Source organism: Passer domesticus, chromosome 5 (assembly GCF_036417665.1).
Source record: "Passer domesticus isolate bPasDom1 chromosome 5, bPasDom1.hap1, whole genome shotgun sequence".
NCBI lineage: Eukaryota > Metazoa > Chordata > Aves > Passeriformes > Passeridae > Passer > Passer domesticus.
The window spans coordinates 19876915-19886853 of NC_087478.1; positions in this window are offsets into that span (position 1 = coordinate 19876915).

Below are 9939 nucleotides of genomic sequence, written 5' to 3' on the forward strand. Positions count from 1 at the left end.
CTTGAGTTCAGTCATGTAAGTATTACCTGCACTAGAGAAGGAGTCACCCTGTATGTTTTCAAGCAATTACCATTGCCATACAGGCAATTACCCAGTATGTTTTCTTGTCCACAGGCTGTGACTTCATCTCTAAGCACAGTGCAAGTTCTTTTGCTACTCTGAAAATATTTTTTTTAAGAATAAGAAATTTGTTTTCTGTCCAGCTTTACTGAGGTCTTGGAGGTATCCAGCTCATATCTTCCTCAGTTTCTATGTTTGGCCATTGCTAGCAAAATCTGCTGTCATAACAAAGTATGTGGCCTTCTGTCTGAGCCCAAGTGAACTAGGAATTTAGTTTGATACTATCAGTTCTTGAAAAATTTCTGAAAAGAAAATAGACAACTTCATTTTCATGTGGGGATGTGTAATGATCTCATAGATCATTACAGATCCACTCCACCACTGTGGTGTTGCAGAAGTACAGAAAAAAATGCATGCTGGTTTTATTCCTCTTTGTTAAAGATTCTGCATAATACAGAGGGATAAAATAGAATGAAAAGTCATATTCACTGGAAAAAGAAACTGTCAAAATAAACTGTTTAGCAGAACAAGCATGAAAAACCAACTTGGTTTGGGACTTTAAGAGTATTAAGGAAAGACTTTCACTTCCTAAAAAGTATCCGTTCTTTGGCCTTAGTCTCACTTGGAGAAAAGGGTAATCAATAAATAAGTAACAAGACTGAGACAGAACATGACAAAAGCCAGTAACCATAAAATTATGTACCAAGAGACTGACCTGTGTTCAGTGTAACTCATCTGAAATCAGAAAGGCAAGTGATCTGAATGATTTTGCAAAATGTCACAGGAAGTCTTGTATTATCTGGCTTTGATGTATTCACATGTTGAAACCACAAATAAAGTAAAACTTGTATAGACCATTAAACAGCTTTGGAACACCTAGGCTGAGGATATACATTAATCAATATAGGGAAAATATGTGTCTATTTCTAATCTAGCTCGAGAAATATTAAAATAAACCTCTTGCAATTACATTTGATAGGCCATATAATCACAGAATAATACAGGTTGGAAGGAGCTCTGGATTGTACCCTTCCAGCAGGGTTGTACAGACAGCTTGTATGTGCTGTCTTTACAACTGTGCTGGCAAGAGCTCTGGGATGTATCCCAGCAAAACAAATTTTGAATTGCAGCAACACTGCAAAAGCTTGGGCCTTACTGAGAGCATGTGCTTTCAAGTTGTCAATCAAGCTCGAGTCAGCAGATCAGCTCTGTGTATTTGGTATGTTGCAGGAGTAATCCATGGTTACTCAATAATTTTTGAAAACCACAATGAAGACATGCCTTCATTCAGTAAAGGAAAGACTGTTCATAATGTCAAGAACAGGTGCATGTATCAGTATTCTATTGTCCTGCAAAGACAGCAGTGGCACAGGTAGTCAGTGCCTTGAATTACAGAAGTTTGTGATTCATTATAAGAGCTTTTATTACATTTTTTTATATCACTTCTTTTGCTACACTTTAAGTTAAGATGAAGTTAATCCGTATCTAAGCATGGTTTCTTCTTAAAAGTAATAAAAAAACTTTGGCAAATTTCAATCAATTAATTTCTTTTTTACGTGACTGTCATTATAAATTTGGGCCACATTATTGAATTTTCTGAAATGATAGTTGCACCCGCATTTTCAAAAGTAAAAAAGTATTGAAGGTGTATAATTTACCCATCTACTGTGTGAAACAAGCCTAAGATACGTTTAGAATTTTAGAATAAACTTTTAAAGCCAGAAAACTCTTTAACTATTTTACAGTATTCTCAGTTAAGTTTTCCCAGTCAAATAGATGATGACACAAAATTGCATTTAGCTGTTTCCTAAAGATAAAACTTGTGCTGTTATCATGCATTAGTCTTGAAATTCCCTCAAGTAATTTACTGAAATTGTAATATACAAGAACATGAAGACTAAGTTATAAATCTTTTTCAGGGAGAAACTTTCATGGCATAGGGCAGGCGGTGATTTATTTTTGATCATTTGGCATGAATAGTTGAATGCTCCTACATGGCAAACAAAACTTTACGGTGTTTGGTGAGAAGCTAAACAAAGCCACTTTGGAGTAGTCACCTAACATGTTCTAAAATTGCATTTGCAAAGCCAGTCTGATTTTTACAGAGCATCTGTTTCCAGCTGGTCACTCCACTGACTCTCAGGTTGGATATTTATTTGCTGACGATGCACAACACAAATGTTAATATTCTGCTAATTATTACATTTTTGTTTGATTATAGGTTTTAATACATATCAATTGCTAAGTTTGAGATTAAATTAGAGAACTATGTCATATTAAGTTCACAGGAGGAGAGGGATTTGTAATATTAACAAATTGTGAGCCTGATGACATCCGTTACTCTGTGATGAGACCAATTTGTAAACCATCTGGCACTGAGGAGTTTAGCCACTTGCAGTTATGATGGAGGTATTTTGGCTTCAACACTAAATGAGCAGGACAATAGCTATTTGGTGAGTTAAATGGTTAATACAGATAACCTGGTGGAATTAAGTACCCTTGGATAAGGGAACACACAGTGGTAACATTTTGTTGAATGTAAGTATTGGTGGATGAGCCAGTTGGAAATATATCAACTCCATCATAACAGAAATAATTGATTTTTTTGTTTTACTTTTGTATTAACCTTTCCAGTGGAGTCCAGAGTTTTCTGTCTAGTGATTAAACATATATGCAGCAAGGCTTTTTCCTCTAGACAGAAAAACAGGAAAGATATTATTACAAGGTGCAGCATACTGTGTCTGTAAGTAGCAGCTTGTATGAAAATTACAATCATTAGAGTGCAATTGTAAATAATTTTTATTTCTATTTAATTTAAATTAAATCTGCTTCAGAATACATGTGGCATAGTGGGTTGCCAAGAACACTAGTAAAGTTTTTGCCTATCTTTTCTGCTAGCCTTTTGTTAGAATGAAAGGAGTGCTTTCTAGCATCACCATTATGAACTATTTTATTTTCAAAACATATTGAAAAAAAATCAATAGCATAGAAAAGGCTTTACAATTTTTGATAGATATGTTGACTTCCCCGTCTTATTATCTTAGCATCTGGTCCATAAATCAGACACATGGCACTGATCTAAGCTCGATTGTGTTACTATCTAGTTGGATATATTTCAAGGATGTATATTCTGCAATACAGGCAATTTTGGTTAACTAGGACTATTATGATATAAGGTTATGTGACAGTTGTCTGAATTTGGTTGTTGATGTCATAGAATGGTTTGCTTTGGAAGGGATCTTAAAGGTCATCCAGCTCCAACCCCCCTGCCGTGGGCAGGAACAATTTTCACTAAAGCAGGCTGCTCAAAGCCTCATCCAGCATGGCCCTGAACACTTCCAGGGTTCTCAATGTAAACCACAGAATCCACACCACAGAATATGTTTATGAACATTCCACACACAGTACAAGCTTTAGTCCAGAGCTCACATATTTTCAGAAAATCTAACTTCAGGACACAGATTTCAAGAAGATAAACTTCATTAGTATCATCAGTCATTTTTTCCTGCTTATTCTGTTTTTTAATTTGTATTCATTCATGGTAAGTCTGAAGGCAGTAAAAGTAACTGATTTAAAGTAATTTAAGCCACAGATTTCTTTATAACAAAATACAATGCTTTCCTGTTAGAAGTTGGCACAGAAAAGATAACAGGCAAAAAAAAATCTTGGTCTGTGATGCTTTCTTATTGAATGATAATCAAAGTTGGTTTTTTTATTGTGAAAACTCTTTATTAAGATTCTGTCGTTGACTGGCAGAGATAAAATAATTCCCTTCTCTCTGACATGTCCTGATCCACTGTCTGCTGAACTAAAAGAAACTCATAATTAATTCTTGTAGGACAAGGATCCTAAATCCTTATTCTCATCAGCTAAGCCTTCTGTTTTTTCCTTGGCTCAAATCCCAGCTAGAAATTTATGATTCCTTAGCTTCTTTTTGTAGATGCCATGAATCATAGAGGCTTATGAGCGAATAAGTACTGGGGTGGTGTTCCTGTCTAGGTTAGTACTTGACATATTTGTAAAACTAATCCCCAGTAGAAAATCCACTGAATACATAAAAAAACACAACAGTCAGCTTAGTTTGATGTCACTCTTCAGAAGGGCTTCATGCCTCCTGTACATGTCCATGTTTGGATTAATTCCACACTGCACATGACCTGCAAAGGCCCATCAACACAAATATGCGAGATAGGGGAATCTCATTTCCAGAGCAGATCAATGTAATGGTACTCATTAATAACTTTTTCAACATTTAAAGAAACAAGAAGAAAATCACAGGTTATAGAAAATTAGTGATTTCATGAGAATGAAAAAGTAACATAATCTTTTCCAAATACAATTCAGTGATACAATAGGTCAGTAAATTAGGTATGCACATTTTCCACAAATTATAGCAAATTGTAAAATTTCTCAGATAAGTACTTTCAGAAGTTCATGCCAAAATTTGCAAAGATTTCTGCTAAGTAAACATCCTGATCTAAGAAAAAATGTCTGATAGTGTTGTTGTTCTTTGTGAAAGCCATTTGCATACTGTAGGCTCCTGAAGAGGTGGCCAATCCTACACTTAGTTTTTCTGCTTTATCTGGTAACCCTGTGACCCTTTACAAATATTAAATTATTTTCAGATCAAAATGAAAACTATTTCCTGTTTTGTGATATTGGAAAGAATGTGAAATATATCCATCAGGGAAAAAGTGCTACTAAAAACTGTTCTTTGAACTATTTGTAAGTATTTTTACAGACCAGTAGCATCCCTGTCACCATCTCTTTTTGGTTACCCAACACTTCTCAAAATTTACCTAATATTTAAGATACTATTTGTTTAGCCAAATACTTTTAAAACACTAAAATATTTACTCACTTCTCCATTACTCTCACATGAGATATCAAATGATAATGTATCTCTGGTAAAATGTGGGATAAATTATTCCACAGAACTAATATGGTAAAGGATACAGAGGTAATAGTCACATTTTAGTATGCTATACTTTTCTCCCTAGAACAGTGAATGATGAGACATATTTATATCTCAAAAAAACCTTTACCACTTTCTGGAAAACACAAAACTTTTTGCTCAGAAAAAATGTGAAACTGAAAGCTATTGTTACTGTCATATAAGAGATAACAGCATCAGTGCTCTGCAGTTATTCACCAATTTTCATTGCCAGTGTATCACGCTGCCTAGGTTTGTTTAAATCTATTTAGTTCAGTGTGTCCTTTCACAATGAGTAGGGAGGGGGTAAGTGGGAGTGATTCTGTTACAAAAATCTAGGTAGTCTAGGTCCACAAAATATTTTGGCATTAAGAATGAAGACCCAGAAGTCTCCTGAGGAGGTGTTTTGTCCTGATGGGAAACGCTTATTGTATTTAGTTTGGATAATACAACAATATATTTAAATGATAAGTGAGTTACATGCTCAAAATGGAAACTATCTGTTCAGCTATTAAGATAATTCAATTTTGAAAAGCAAAATAAATCATAAATGTCACAGTGTTGTGGTAATATGTTTAGGTATTTCTGCAAGTTTACTTAGTCCCACACAACGTATAAGCCAATACAAATTTTAAGTCTATTAAATCTGTGTTAGCCATTATAATACATGAGAAAATGCAATTGTGAACCAATATTTGACATATATACTCACAGTGAATTGTTCAGGAATTGGTTTTGGTACCTATGCTCTCTGATACTTTTAGCAATATTATATAAGAAAACACCAACTCATTGTCAACTAAGTTTGATTTGAAACAAGGATTGGGGGAGCACTAAGTGGATAAGTGATTCTAAGCATTCAAATTTCATTAATAATAAGTGAAAAAGAAAATGGAAATGTTTTATTGCAATGAGGCTAATGCCCTTCTATCAGAGAAAAAAATAGTGTGGCTCTATGCAAAATTTAGGTCACTCCATGCGACTGGATAGAGTTGGGCAATCATGTTCCATGGTCCAAGTTAGGAAGGAAAACTTTTGCAACTATAATGTTTTATAGAAAAAAAACTCCCAAAATATTAATGTCCTTTCTTTGAAAGAAAGGCAAAGATTGAAATGAAGCATCTGAGTCACATTAGTACCAACATTTGTAGCAAGGTGGAAAGGTGGAAAAAACAGGTAAGGGCACACAGCAGCAAAGAACACTAGGATTCTTTTATATCACAGGATCACAGAAAGACTTGGGTTGGAAGGGAACTTAAAAATCATACAGTTCCAATTCTCCCTGCTGTGGGCAGTGACAACTTCTCCCTAGACCAGGTTACTCAAAGCGCCATCCAACCTGGCCTTGAACACTTCTAGGGATGGGGCATCCACAACTTCTTTAGGAAACATATTCCAGTGCCTCTGCACCCCCACAGTAAAGAATCTCTTCTTATACATAATTTAAACCTACTCTCCTTCAGTTTGAAGCCATTCCCTGTTGTCCTGTCACTACATGCTCTTGGGTACAGTCTCTCTCCCTCTTTCCTATAACCTCCCTTCAGGTACTAGAAGGCTGCAAGTAGTTCACCTTTAAGCCTTCCTTTCTCCAGGCTAAACAATCCAAATTGTCTCAACCTTTCCTCACAGCAGAGGGTCTCCATCCTTCTAAATATCTTGGTGGCCTCCTCTGGACTCTCTCCAACAGGTCGGTGTCCTTCCTCTTCTGGAGACCCCAGAGCTGGATGCAGCACTGCAGGTGCAGTGTCACCAGAGCAGAGCGGAGGGGCAGAATCCCCATCCTGGCCCTGCTTTTGATGCAGCCCAGGACACAGGGGGGCTTTTTGAGCTGCAAGTGCCCATGGCCAGCTCATGTCTGGCCTCCCATCCAGCAGCACCAGCATCCAGCAGCCCCTTCTCAGCAGGGGCTGTGCCTGACTGACATGGCTTTTCAAACATCACAGAGAGTGATTGGATGTCTACATACAGTCAATTCCCTCAGGATCCTGGGATGCATCTCACAATGTCCAATAGATTGATGTGCATTCAGATTCCTCAGGTGGTCATGAACCCAGGTTCCTCAGGTTCATAACCTGATTTTTACTTACAGCGGGAAGCACTTTGTTGTATCCAGGATTCCTTGTAATGTTGTGGCATTGAGTACCTGAAGATACATGCATTGTATACAAGGTACAGTACTCCTGTACAAGATCATCTTGTGACCTTTCCTCTCATCTAGAAATAAAAGAAAATTATTTTTTTTAAATCTACACATCCTGCAAGAATATGTCAATTTTAATAAATTTTTATGGCAATAAAACACTTGAGGGAAAGGAAAAACCTTGATAAGTTCAAAACAGAGGCTTTTGCAGTTTTCTATTTCAGACTAAAGCAGAATGGAATTATTCTGATTTATATAGGTGTTACATTTGATGTGATAATTTAAATTTCTTTTCTGAAAATATTGCTGCTCTTGTTTTTGAAAACCTAAGGGCATCTTTAATGTTCTGGAGGGGGTGGGGATGACTTGTTTTGTTTTGGGTTTTTTTTGTTTTGTTTTTCAGAGACAAACCAGAAGAAAAACAACAAAACACTGAAAAGTAGAAATTACACCTAAGGTAAAACTTGGCCTCTGGGCATTTGTATCACCTGGCTCCTTAGCCCATCTGAGGGCCATCATTCAAATGAATTTTATGGAGTATATAATTATTCAGTTTCTTTGCTGACTACATAACATGGAATGCTTATACTCATGTAACATTTTTCTCAACTGACTTTAAAAGCTCATTGTTGTCTCACCAATAATGTTAACTATAGAAATACATCTCATTTCTAGTTAGCTGATTTGCTTAGGGCCCTTCTCTGCAGCGGCCAAGAACTACTCCCCTATATTTTTATTGTTTTTACCCCACAACTTGTATTTCAAAAATAGTTCAAAAGCCCTGTTTTCTTTGAAGAAAATGACAGAAATATAACTTCTATCTTGCTGACAATAACATAGATCTTTTCTAAGAAAACAGCATTCAATTCCACCACTCTTCCAGACTAGATAAAATTTTTTCACTGCTCTTCACTGAGATCTGGAAGACTAGTTTTCCTGGGATATTTCTTCTGCTTCAGGCAAATTGCTGTATAAAATTGTTTGCCACTTGTCTAAGCATATGCCTGTTTATGTTTGCTTTGGGTAATTCAATGCCTTTGCACTTTCAGCTCCTGACCTTATCTTTGGAAGTGCCTACAAAGATGACAACTTGGCAGAGTTTTGTATGTAAGTTTAATAGAAACTGTAATAAGGTCAACAATTACTTTTATGTAGTCCATCAATTATTCTTATAAAAGCAGTGGTCATAGTCAGAATTCTGATGAAGTAGGTAATTTCAATTGAAGTGAGATTTTCTCCAGAATCATCATTCAGTTTTGGTTTGCTTATACCTTACACATTTCACTTTAATATCAAGAAAATCCATAATTTTTGAAATTCTTGCCAAGGTGAACAGAAGTTGGTTCTTCCTTAAAGACTATATGAAACTACATACATCTTTCTCCCAAAACATCTGTGAAGAACAGAAAGTGGTTTAGGTTTTGAATTCTCTCAAACTGCATTCCACCATAGATTTAGAGGTTACAAAGTTGATTTGCTTTGATTTAGGACAAACGAGTCTGTTTTTTCATCTTGTTCTCTCCTAACATGCAAATGCATCAGAGCACTCTTTATATTGCTTTAGAAAAAGACATCAGTTGTGTGATATTCACCCTGTAGCAGACCCAACACTTGTTGCATCCCCTAACAGTCTGACATATCAAGTGCTTCCCATAGGTCACCACTACCTTCAGCTGCCAGGTGCACCCCAGCCTGAAGCAGCCCACTCAGAAAAGTTCAGATCCTGTGGTTCTCACCACAGGCAACAGTGGCAGCCTTCTTGGAAGGGCAGTGGATGCAGGTGGTTGCTATAATAAGCATCAGATAAGAGGTTTATACTCAATGTAAAAAGATAGTCACGTGATCCCATGCTAAAAGACACTGAAAACCCAAACTGCGTAGTCTCAAATGCGTGTTTAAGGCAAATAGGAAGTAAGTCTGTACTTGGGAGCAGACATGAATTTGAGTCAGTGTAAGGTGAATACGCTGGATGGCAGGAATATGATTTTTGTCCTCACAGGGAAGGAGTTCAGTCATTTATAGGACCTGGTCCTCTTTTAGTTCTTGTGCATTCTCCTTTGCTGGAGATTCCTCTAGAGTCACTACAACGAACAGAGGTTCCATTAGAGTCTGCCAGACTCTGCACAACTCTGTAGATCATGAAGCCGGAATTAAATCTTTAAAATGTTCAATCCACATCTCAAGGTTGGGACAGATCCTTTATTAGTATATTGAATACATAGCTGCTTCTTTTAGATCAAATTATATAAAATTTCCTTTAACCAATCTGTGTCACTGGAGCCAAACTATTGCTTCTGCATTATGATTAGATGCCAAGACCACAGTGTGAGTGAGACATGAATTAAAACCCACTAAACCCACTCAGTTCCTGCTCTAGCTATAAAGCCAATATTCCTTCTTATGCAACATTAATTTAACTCTGTTACTGAAATAAGACAGAGACCTTTGACTATCAAGTTTGTCTCATATGTATTTAAATTTTTTAAAAATACTTAAGGATATGGGCACAGATTACAAGCATCTTGTGAAAAATTTCAGAGGGACTAGAGCTGATATCATTTGACTTAATAGCATGGTCTCATTCAGTTTCATTTCCTCTAATTTTAGTGATTAATGTTAAATACAGTAAGTCAGGTTCTATGCAAGAAGGTATTTTAGAAAAAGAGAGACAAGTAGATTCAAGGTAGAGTCTTCATGACATGTTGGGGCTACTTAAAAATAAGAATGTTGCAAAAGTATAATATCCCTCTTTTCAATAACTGAGAGCAAAAACAAAGACTGCATCAGCACATTAACTGAAAATAAA